Source organism: Scyliorhinus canicula, unplaced genomic scaffold (assembly GCF_902713615.1).
Source record: "Scyliorhinus canicula unplaced genomic scaffold, sScyCan1.1, whole genome shotgun sequence".
Lineage (NCBI taxonomy): Eukaryota > Metazoa > Chordata > Chondrichthyes > Carcharhiniformes > Scyliorhinidae > Scyliorhinus > Scyliorhinus canicula.
The window spans coordinates 153770-165275 of NW_024055720.1; positions in this window are offsets into that span (position 1 = coordinate 153770).

The window sequence follows — 11506 nt, forward strand, 5'->3', positions numbered from 1 at the left end:
CGGATCTTCACAGAAGAAGCAACCGCGCAGGCGCACGTTCAACTCAAACAAAGGAAGGTTCCTCGCCTCAATTTCTAACCTGGATGCATATTGATGATTTTTGTAAGCAGAGATTACAGCTGTCGGGCAAAAAATTAAATAGATTGGGCCTTATTTTCTTGAGAAATCAAGTCACTCAGTCATTACCTGACACAGAGCTTTAAAATGGTTGGGCAGCGGAGAGGTGGGGCGGATGCTGCCACTTGTAAAGGTGTCGAAAACTAGGAGCCAGGAATAACCATGGGCGGCACGGTAGCACAGTGGTGAGCACTGAGAAACGGTGCGGGATTTGCCGCTTTCACGCTTGACACAGGACAATGACAATCGCTGTTGCTTCACAGCGCCAGGGACTCAGGTTCAATTCCTGTTTGGGTCACTGTGTGCAAAGTCAGCACGTTCTCCCCATGTGGGTGTGGGTTTCCTCCCACAAGTCCAGAAAGATGTGCTTGTTTGCTGAATTGGACATTCTGAATTCTCCCTCTGTGTTCCCAAACAGGTGGCGGAGTGTAGCAACTTGGTCATAGAATTTACAGTGCAGAAGGAGACCATTCGGCCCATCAAGTCTGCACCGGCTCTGAAAGAGCACCCTACCCAAGGTCAACACCTCCACCCTATCCCCATAACCCAGTAACCCCACCCAACACTACGGGCAATTTTGGACACCAAGGGCAATTTATCATGGCCAATCCACCTAACCTGCACATCTTTGGACTGTGGGAGGAAACCAGTGCACCCGGAGGAAACTCATGCACACACGGGGAGGATGTGCAGACTCCGCACAGACAGTGACCCAAGCCGGAATTGAACCTGGGACCCTGGAGCTGTGGAGCCATTGTGCTATCCACAATGCTACCATGCTGCCCTACTTGGGGCTTTTCACTGTAACTTCATTGCATAAGCCTACTTGTGACAATAATAAAGATTATTATTATAAACGATGTCATAAATACAAATAATGAGAACTATTAATAAATCCAAGGGGGAGATATGGACAAATTTCTTTATTCACTGGATCAGAATGTGCAACTTGTTTCCAAGGGAGTTGAGGAAAGTGCTGGAATGTTTCCAAAAGGAAATGGGTCAAGCACATGAGAAAGGGGAATGGAAAGATTAACTGACAGGCTGAGATGAGGTGGATGGGATGGAAGGAGATGTGTGTCAAGTATAATCAGCAGCAGAACAGTTGGACCAACTGGCCTGTTTGTGCATTGTAGAATCTAAGTAATTCAATGTAAACTTCTTTTACACTTTTTAGGATTGCAGATGGGAAATTCAAACCAAACATCATGTCAAGTCCAAACAGAGTCTATCGATTCATCAGGAGTTGAAAATCATCAGCCATTCTGGATTCTCCCTCTGTGTACACGAGCAGGCGCCATAGTGTGGCAGCGTTAATGTCAGCCTGCTTGTGACAGTAAAAGATTATTATTATGCAGAATAAATCCATGGACAGCAGGAAGATATCAATGGACTGGGTCAGATGGACAGAAAAATGGCAAATGGAATTCAATCTGCAGCAGTATGGACATCAACAATTTGGAGGGTAAAGAAGAGAAGGGAATGAAGAATAAACGGGATGATGCTGAGAATTATACAGGAACAGTGACCTTGAATTCAAAAACCATAGATTCCTGAAGGTGGCTGGACAGGTAGATCAGGTGGTCAAGAAGGCATTTGGGACACTTCTTTCTTGTCTGAGGCACAGAATGAAAGAACAGGGAGATTATGTTTCAATTTGATAAAACATAGAGCACATCAAGAGTACTGAGTACAGTTCTGGTCACTACATTAATCAACTATAAAGTAAGGATATATTAATCAACTAATGTAAATCTTTTTAAAAATTCATAATTTATCATATAGTTACATTCATTGTTCAGTTGATCAAATCTAGGGGATAAAGATAACACTAACAAACAAAGGATTGCAACAATTGGAAATCTCAATTTCTCAGTCAATTAAATTCTGAGGTGTTTAGATAATAATCATTTCAGTTAATTCTATAAAACAAGGTGACTTCAGCACAATGGAAGAAGCTGATGGGTGAGCTGCTGATAAACATTTATTTATTTTAATATGAAATTGATTCTGGTTCAGTCAGTTAATAATCAGATAAACAAAGACACAGCAGGACATCCCAGTCCCGTGGAATGCCATCCAGTTCCCTGTGGTGAAAGCAGCATCTTTCTCATAGGCTGGACAATCACACGTGCAGGAAATGTCATCAGCCGCAGCAGCAGGCAGCAAAGAGGAGTATTTCTCAGGATAAGATTCCATACTTTGTGTGGTATATATCAATGATTTAAACTTTGACAGGGGATATGTTTAAGACTGTGACAGTCTTGTGATTGTGAGGAAGAAAGCTGTAACCTGCAGGAAAATATCAGCCGAGTGATCAGGTGGTAAGACAAGTAACAAACGGAGAAGCAACATTGTGAAGTAATAAATACATTTGGGGCGGACAAACAAGGCAAAGAGAAATAATATTACTGGTATGAGTGAGAAGTGTAGAGGCACAGAGGGAGATTGACGTGCAGGCTCGCATATCCCTGAAAGTAGCAGGAGATGTAGATGAGGTGGTTGAAAAGGCACACTGGGCAGCATGGTAGCACAGTGATTAGCACAATTGCATCACAACTCCAGGGTCCCAGGTTCGATTCCCGGCTGGGTCACTGTCTGTGTGGGGTTTGCACATTCTCCCTGTGTGTGCATGGGTTTCCTCCGGGTGCTCCGGTTTCCTCCCACAGTCCAAAGATGTGCAGGATCGGTGGATTGGCCATGATAAATTGCCCTTGGTGATCAAAAAGGTTAGGAGGGGGTTATTGAGTCATGGGGATAGGGTGGAAGTGAGGGCTTAAATGGGTCGATGCAGACTCGAGGGGCTGAACGGCCTCCTTCTGCACTGTATGTTCTATGTTCACGACACCGATATTAAGTGAGACACAGCATATAAGAGCAGCGAATATGTCCAGCATTTTCTGATGATGAACGATTATGGGCTGGATTCTCTGTCCGCAGGATCTGTTACGACCAAAAGCCGGCGCCGCCCCCACACCGATCCTCTGCCCGGTGGGGGTCAGCAGCCACTCCGCGTAAAGCCCCCGGCTCTACCTGTGGATACGCTGCAGAATAGCTGGGTCAGTGGCCGTGCATGCACAGGGCTGTGGCCTGCGACGGACGCGGCGTACAGCATGGCACTGGCCGCGCACGGACCCAGCTTGCTCAAATCTGCCTCCCTGTAACCCCCCCCTCGCCACCCCCAGACCACCTCCACTAGTTCCCCTAGCCCCTACCGAAGCCTCCCCTGCCAGCGGAACGGCTGCCCCAACCCCCTGACAGTGACAGCGCTGGACACAGTCCACAGCCGCCACGCAAGGTCCCTGAAAGTTTTGAGGACAGATAGAACAGAACAGCAAAGTACAGGCCCTTCGGCCCACAATTTTGTGCCACCCATTTATCCTAATCTAAGATCAACCTAACCTACACCCCTTCAATTTACTGCTGTCCATGTGCCTTTCCAAGAGTCGCTTAAAAGTCACTATGTCCCACACCACGGCCAATTGGGGGTGGCGCATTGGGGAGGGTCCCGGGTGATGTACTGGGGTCGGCCATGCGGTGTGTGGCGTACTCCTCGAGTTTGCCGTTTTAGGGGGCGGAGCATCGGAACAACGGTGCTCCCTCTGATTCCAGCGTCAAAATGGATTGTCCGGCCGATCGCCGAATGCGATTTCGCCGATCGGAGAATCCAGCCTATTATGGGCCAGGGTTTAGAGAATTCCAAAGTATATATTGGAGTTCATCTGACCCACAACTTTAAATAGATTGTGGTTATGGGGAGCACAAGGGCCCACTTTGCAGGTGTGACGCAACAGAGAGCTAAAGTATGTTTAAAACAAAACAATGTTTATTCTATCAATCCAGTTAACATTTTCTCAACAAACAGTGAACAATTTATCAACTACCAATCCTGACCACCACACCAAAAGAATACAGTACTCTATAGGTAATCCTGGATAACTTTCCAAACAACATCCATCAGAGAAATCCTTTCTAAAATAAAGACAGCAGGTTTAAATGTGCTACAGAAACAGGTATTACTTTGAAATCATCAATGATCACAAGACATAAGACATAGGAGCAGAATTAGGCCACTCGGCCCATCGAGTCTGCTCCGCCATTGAATCATGGCTGATAATTTTCTCATCCCCCTCATACACATGAAGAAGGAGCTTTTAAAGATCGAGTCACAGAGTCACTTTGTTCAAAATCAAACCAAACTCACTGTCTTTACCAAGGAGATAGATGCTATCTGTAAAGTTTCAGGCAAGTGACCACTCAGAAGCGATGACTGTAGAAAAGTTTAGGTTTATTCCTCTTACTATTTACATCTTCTACTCACCAAAGGGTCTCCCGCGCCGGCCCACACCTGGGTCGGGATATTAATGTTCCAGCAGTCCGAGGAAAAGGTGGGGCAGCTCCCCTCCCATCACCTGGGTAAATAATACTCAGGTGAGGCCACTGGGACTCTGAGGTTGCAGATCCCTGGGCCTCCTGTAGGGTTAGAACACTACCCAGGCCATGGAGACAGATTAGGAAACCCTGTCCCTAGATCGGTTCAAAATTGAGGACGTGTTGAAGTGAGAATGTAAATTACAGGAGTGCTGGCAATAATCTCCCAGCCATTCCTGGGGGTGCCAGAGGACTGGAGAATTGCAAATGTTACGCACTTTTTCAAAAAGAACAGTTCCAGCAATTACAGACCAGTTAGTTTAGAATATCCTGGGAAAGGAGTTCACTAAAATCAGCAACAACTCAGCCTCTTGTGCGGTTTTGGTTTCTGTTTCTCTTCCTGCACAATGTAACCCTAAACTCCTGTTTACAATGATCCACTTTGCAAACAGAGATCTGTGGCTTCATTAATTTCAGCCCAAAGTGTAACCACAGGAAGAGGAGGCTTTGCAAACATCCCACCCTTAATGATGAGATTCAATACATCAGTCCAAAAGACTGGCTCATGTTTAGTGGTCCCGGGAGTGTTCCCGATACCTTCCCTGGATCCGAGGGTTAGGAAACACTCTGGAAGGTATGGGGAGCTTGGACCTGTCCATGGGAGTAACTGAAGGTATGAGATTAAAAAGGAGAAAAGATCCTAAAATGGGGCAGTTGGGAACAGGACACCAGTTAGTTTCCTCTTATCCTGGAGAAATTACTGTCCCGGCTGTGTGTCTGAAACAATATAAATTTATTTGACACATATCAGAATATTAAACTGCAACAGGTTGTGGGGTGATTAACATCAGCATGAACATTCTCCAACTGTCAGAATGAACATGTTCAGTCCTGGATGTGATTAACAGCAGCATTAACAACAGAATCCAATTCCAGTTGTTGCTTGTGAACTCTCTGGTGTCTCAAGAGGTGGGACGAGTGGATGAATGTCTTCCCACAGTCAGAGCAAAGAAACGGCCTCTCCCCAGTGTGAACTCGCTGGTGTGTCAGAAGATTGGATGGATGAATAAATCCCTTCCCACACGTGGAGCAGGTGAATGACCTCTCCCCAGTGTGAACTCGCTGATGTTTCTGGAGGCTGGACGACAGAGTGAATCCGTTTCCACACACAGTACACCTGAATGGCCTCTCCTCATTGTGAACTCGCTGGTGTGTTAGCAGATCAGTTGAGGTTTTGTAAATCTTCTCACATTCAGAACATTTGAAAAGTCTTTTATCCATGTGAACCAGTTGGTGTTTAGCAAGGTAGGATGATCGTGAGAATCCCTTCTCACAAACAGAGCAGATGAATGGCCTCTCCCCAGTGTGGACTCTCTGGTGTATCAGCAATTCACTTGTGGTTTTATAACTCTTCTCACATTCAGTACATTTGAAAGGTCTGTTATCCGTGTGAACTAGTCGGTGTGTAGTGAGGTAGGCTGATCGGGTGAATCCTTTCCCACACACAGAGCAGGTGAATGGCCTCTCCCCAGAGTACGTTCATGTTCGATGAGTGTCTGTGATCGTATGAACTGCTTCGCGCAGTGAGAGCAACTGAATTGTCTCTCTGTGGGAACAACCTGGTGCGTGACCAGGTCCTCGGAGCTTTTAGAGTTGTTATCACAGCCTGAGGGGTTAAAGAGCCTCTCGTCAATGTGAACTTGCTGGTGTGTCAGCAGGTGGGAGGACTGAATGAATCCCTTCCCACATACGGAGCAGATAAATGGCCTCTCCCCAGTGTGACTGCGTCGATGATTTTCAAGCAGGGATGGATAATTGAATCCCTTCCCACAGTCCTCACACTTTTTCCACTTCACACCACGGTTTTTCCATGGTGCTGGAATTGTTGTCTCTCCCCAGGTTGGATGATCAGTTGTGTAACTGGGTAAAACTTTCCACAGTCTGTTCACTGGAACACTGTCACTCGGGTGCGTGTTGTGTGGGTCTCGGTGCTTTTCCAATCACACTGATGTTTCCACAGTCAGTTCACTGGAACACTCTCACTCGGGTGTGTGTGTATCTCAGTGCTTTCCAATCACACTGCTGTTTGAAATATTTTCCCACCAATAGAACAGAGAAACATTTCTCCTTCCACATTCTCCGAAGTTATTCAGATTTTGATGTAGTGAATGATTCTGTTACATCTCTGCGATGTTTTGTTTGAGTTTCCACTTGCAAAAAATTTTCTCCTAATACCCTGTAAAAGAAGTTTACAAACATCATCACTGTATAGCAATAGAAATTCAGAATAGACAATTCCAGTTTCTGTGGACTAATCTTTTATCGCTTGTTACCCCAAATAAGTGGTCCAAACAAACTGAAAGAAGACAAAATTAGCAACAAAATCAAAGGGAAGCTTCCTAACTAAACCAGAATGTTGCTTCCAGTGTTTTGGAGTTGCTCTGTACTGAGTTTCCCACCAGTTGTGGAAGGTAGCAAGCGTACCAGTGGACACCACTGCTCCCTTTCAATGAAACGTTGTAAGGCAGTCTGACAGGCGCCCAACCTCCAGAGAAACTGCTCATTAAGGTTCAACAAATTTCTGTGTTAACCAGATCCAAGAACAGGTCCAGGAGAAGTACTTCTGATTTACCCAGCCTCCTACACACTGGACAGCCAAAGATTAGGAGCCTGGGGCTCAAGTGTAACCAAAGTTGAGGAGCAGCCCCTGCAGGAAACTATACAGAGGCTGTAACCTCTCACCCTGAATATATACATGGCTTCATGCACTCTTCTCGACTGCAGCCTGGGGATGGGTGAAGTTGTTTAACTTGTTGCCAGAACGATTGTTTTTCGGGCACTAGGACCAGGCCGGGAATAGACAACGAAGCCCCGCCGATTACACACCTTTCCCAGGACAATCAGTGTCCTCTCTCCTACATTACTCTGTCTGATGGGGTTCAGAGGAGGAAAAAAATGAGGACGGTTTTGGACCCATGGGAAAGACTAGAATGAGGTGACACACTTTAAGAATGAGAGATGGGGAGAACGTGAAGGCTAAAATGAGGATAATGTTTTTGTTTCCGAGGTTCATTAGTCTGTGGAATTCCCCAGAGAACAGTGGAGGCTGGGGTATTGAATTTATTTAAGGCACTGTTGGATGATAGATTTTTGATAGACAAGGGAGTCAATGGTTCTGGGTGATGATGTTGGTGGTGCAGACAGGCAAGGGGTACTGAGACCACAACCAGATCAGCCCTAATTATATTGAATGGTGGAACTGGATTGGCAGGCCGAATGGCCTGTTTGTCCTCCTAAGTCCCAGTCCAATAGGTTAAACCCAGCAGCATCTCCTCCATCTCCACTCCAGCCCAAATTGCTTCTGCATCCAATGCCCATCCTGCTTTTAAATGGTCTGCTCAGCCTTTCTGTACATGCGCATTCCAGTCTTTTTGATTGAGATAGAACATAGAATTTACAGTGCAGAAGGAGGCCATTCGGCCCATCGAGTCTGCACCGGCTCCTGGAAAGAGCACCCTACCCAAGGTTAACACTTCTACCCTATCCCCATAACCCAGTAACCCCACCCAACACTAAGGGCAATTTTGGACACTAAGGGCAATTTATCATGGCCAATCCACCTAACCTGCACATCTTTGGACCGTGGGAGGAAACCGTAGCACCCGGAGGAAACCCACGCACACACGGGGAGGATGTGCAGACTCCACACAGACAGTGACCCAAGCCTGAATCGAACCTGGGATCCTGGAGCTGTGAAGCGATTGTGCTATCCGCAATGCTACCGTGCTGCCCACTAAGATAGGATGCACTCACATAAACGACTGTTTCTGGGTTGAACTGTGCTCCCACTTGGGAGGGGTGTTCTCTCTCTCTCCCTTCCGCCATGCCCCATATCAGTGTGTCCTTTTCCAGCGGTCTGTGCTGCTTGTTTGGGTGCCTTTCTGCTGATGTAGTGGTGGGCGTGTGCTGGCGTGAAATCTGGTGGTTTTGTTTTCTTGTTGATTATTCATTGGTTTCTGTTTTATAACAATAATCTTTATTGTCACAAGTAGGCTTACATTAACTGCAATGAAGTTACTCCGAAAATTCCCGAGTCGCCACATTCCGGCGTCTGTTCGGGTACACTGAGGGAGAATTCAGAATGTCCAGTTTTGGTGTATTGTGGATATTTTCCCTGTATTGCTGATTGTTTTGTATTCAGCTGTGTTCTTTTGTAATATGGAGTTGTTAATAAACTAAAATATCTGTATTCGCCCATGCAGAGAATTCTGGGTAGCATGGTCCACCATTTAAATGTAAGAAAAAAGAAAGATGATGTGTCAAAACCATAGAAAAGAAGAACAATATAAAATAACAAACATAATTTGCTTCCATTCCGCATAAGTGTCAGACAAAATTAATATATTAATTGCAATCAAATACTGTGACTTAAATCCTTCAGTTTATCATGTTTCTTCAACTGAATTTCTGAATTCAGATTCATGTTCTCATTTCTTTCCTCCTCTGAGCCTCTGAACTCGATCAGACAGAGTAATGAAGGAGAGTGGACACTGATTGTCCTGGAAAACAGCAGCAAGAGGAGCTCAGAGGCCAGAAGGGCAAGGGAGCAGTGAGGTCAGTCACCAGACATGAGGGCTGGAACCTGAGTTGCTCAGTCAAGTGAGTGAATGTCTTTTTTTTATTAGTGTCACAAATAGGCTTACACTGCAATGAAGTTACTGTTCGGGTACACTGAGGGAGAATTCATAATGTCCATTTCACCTAACCTGTGGACTGTGGGAGGAAACCGGAGCACCCGGAGGAAACCCACGCAGACATGGGGAGAACGTGCAGACTCCGCACAGACAATGACCCATGCCGAGATTCGAATCAAGGTCCAAATATTTATATTTTAAGAATGTCTTCCATCAACTGGGCAGTTGGCTATTTGTCGGTACTTTGATTTCCTAAAGCTCCTGTTTCGAGTTTCAGACAGTTCTGTGCCAAGTGAGATGTTTAAAGGCTTTTCATCTTCCTCTCTGCATATTGATGTTCATTAAGGAAACATAAATTGTTCTCCCTGTGTCTGCATGGATCTCAGCCCCAAAGATGTGCAGGGTAGGTGGATTGGCCACGCTAAAAAGGATACACAAATTGACTTCCCTCTCGTTAGATATCTATTTTCCAATATTAGATGGATAGGGCTTCCCACATCGACGCTACGACCAGGAAAGCATAACAGCGCCTGTAGCCTTGTGGGTAGCACAATTGCTTCACAGCTCCAGGGTCCCAGGTTCAATTGCGGCTTGGGTCACTGTCTGTGCGGAGTCTGCACATCCTCCCCGTGTGTGCGTGGGTTTCCTCCAGATGCTCCAGTTTCCTCCCGCAGTCCAAAGATGTGCAGGTTAGGTGGAATGGCCATGATAAATTGCCCTTCATGTCCAAAACTGCTCTTAGTGTTGGGTGGGGTTACTGGGTTATGGGGACAAGGTGGAGGTGTTGACCTTGGGTAGGGTGCTCTTTCCAAGACCCGGTGCAGACTCGATGGGCCGAATGGCCTCCTTCTGCACTGTAAACTCTATGATATCTATGATACTTCCTCAGGAAACTATGGAAATCCAGCATGTTCACGTTGAGTCTTACGATTTTTACAGATACAGGAAAACATGCTAGGAAAACATCCTATCTGGCTGCATCACAGCCTGCTGTGGCAACTGCTCAGCCCAAGACCATCAGAAACTACAGAAAGCAATGAACACAATTCCAGTCCAGCATGCGCCTTAGGTCCTCAGCGCCTTAGTCCCACTGCTGACCACTACGCCACATAGAACATAGAACAGTACAGCACAGAACAGGCCCTTCGGCCCTCAATGTTGTGCCGAGCCATGATCATCCTACTCAACCCACGTATCCACCCTATACCCGTAACCCAACAACCCCCCCCCTTAACCTTACTTTTTTTTATTAGGACACTACGGGCAATTTAGCATGGCCAATCCACCTAATCCGCACATCTTTGGACTGTGGGAGGAAACCGGAGCACCCGGAGGAAACCCACGCACACAGGGGGAGGACGTGCAGACTCCACACAGACAGTGACCCAGCCAGGAATCGAACCTGGGACCCTGGAGCTGTGAAGCATTTATGCTAACCACCATGCTACCCTGCTGCCATGTCTCCCTCTTACTTGGATTTATGTATGATTTTTATCCCACTCGCCCAATCTTCACATCATAGCAAACAGAAATCACTAGTCACTAATTGGGATAATCAATGGCGCTTCCATTACCCGGCATTCGCCGCGGTGGTGAATGTCCCCGATCGACACCGCAGGGCAGCAGTGCGCAGGCGCAATGCCTGGGAGTAGTTGGAGCATGCGCGGTGTGTGATGGCGGCTGGGAAAGAGACGCTTCTTTGCCTCCTGGGCAGCGGGTAAGGATGCGGAAATCTGGAGGAAGCGATAGAGCCCACTCTGAAGTGAGAGAGTTTCTAAACACCGCGTGAAGGCCCTAAACTAGGAAGACGTACCTGTAGGTCCTGCGTTTGCAGCTTCGGGTCTTTTCCTGATATCAGGCATAATTCAACAGCCGCCATCTTGATTCAAATGGAGCGGCGCGCATGCGCAGGTGCGGTGACGTCTGCGAGGCTACGTAGTCTCGCCCGGCCAGGTCCTAGTGCCCGAATTTATAGCATCAGACTGCAGTGTCCCTCAGCTTGATTCATTTATTTGTCTGGCTAAAAGGATGGTCTCTTTCCTAATGTTCCCAATTTAAGGGCTGGTTTCCCCAGGAGATGGCTGACGTTTAAGGGGGCAGTAAATTAATATTGGGAAGAGATATATCTGATGTAGTGGACCGTCACACAGTGATGCTTTACAGCACCAGGGACCTGGGTTCGATTCCCGGCTTGGGTCACTGTCTGTGCAGAGTCTGCACGTTCTCCCCATGTCTGCATGGTTTCCTCCCGGTGCTCCGGTTTCCTCCCACAAGTCCCAAAAGACGTGCTGTTAGATGACATTGGACATTCTGAATTCTCCCTC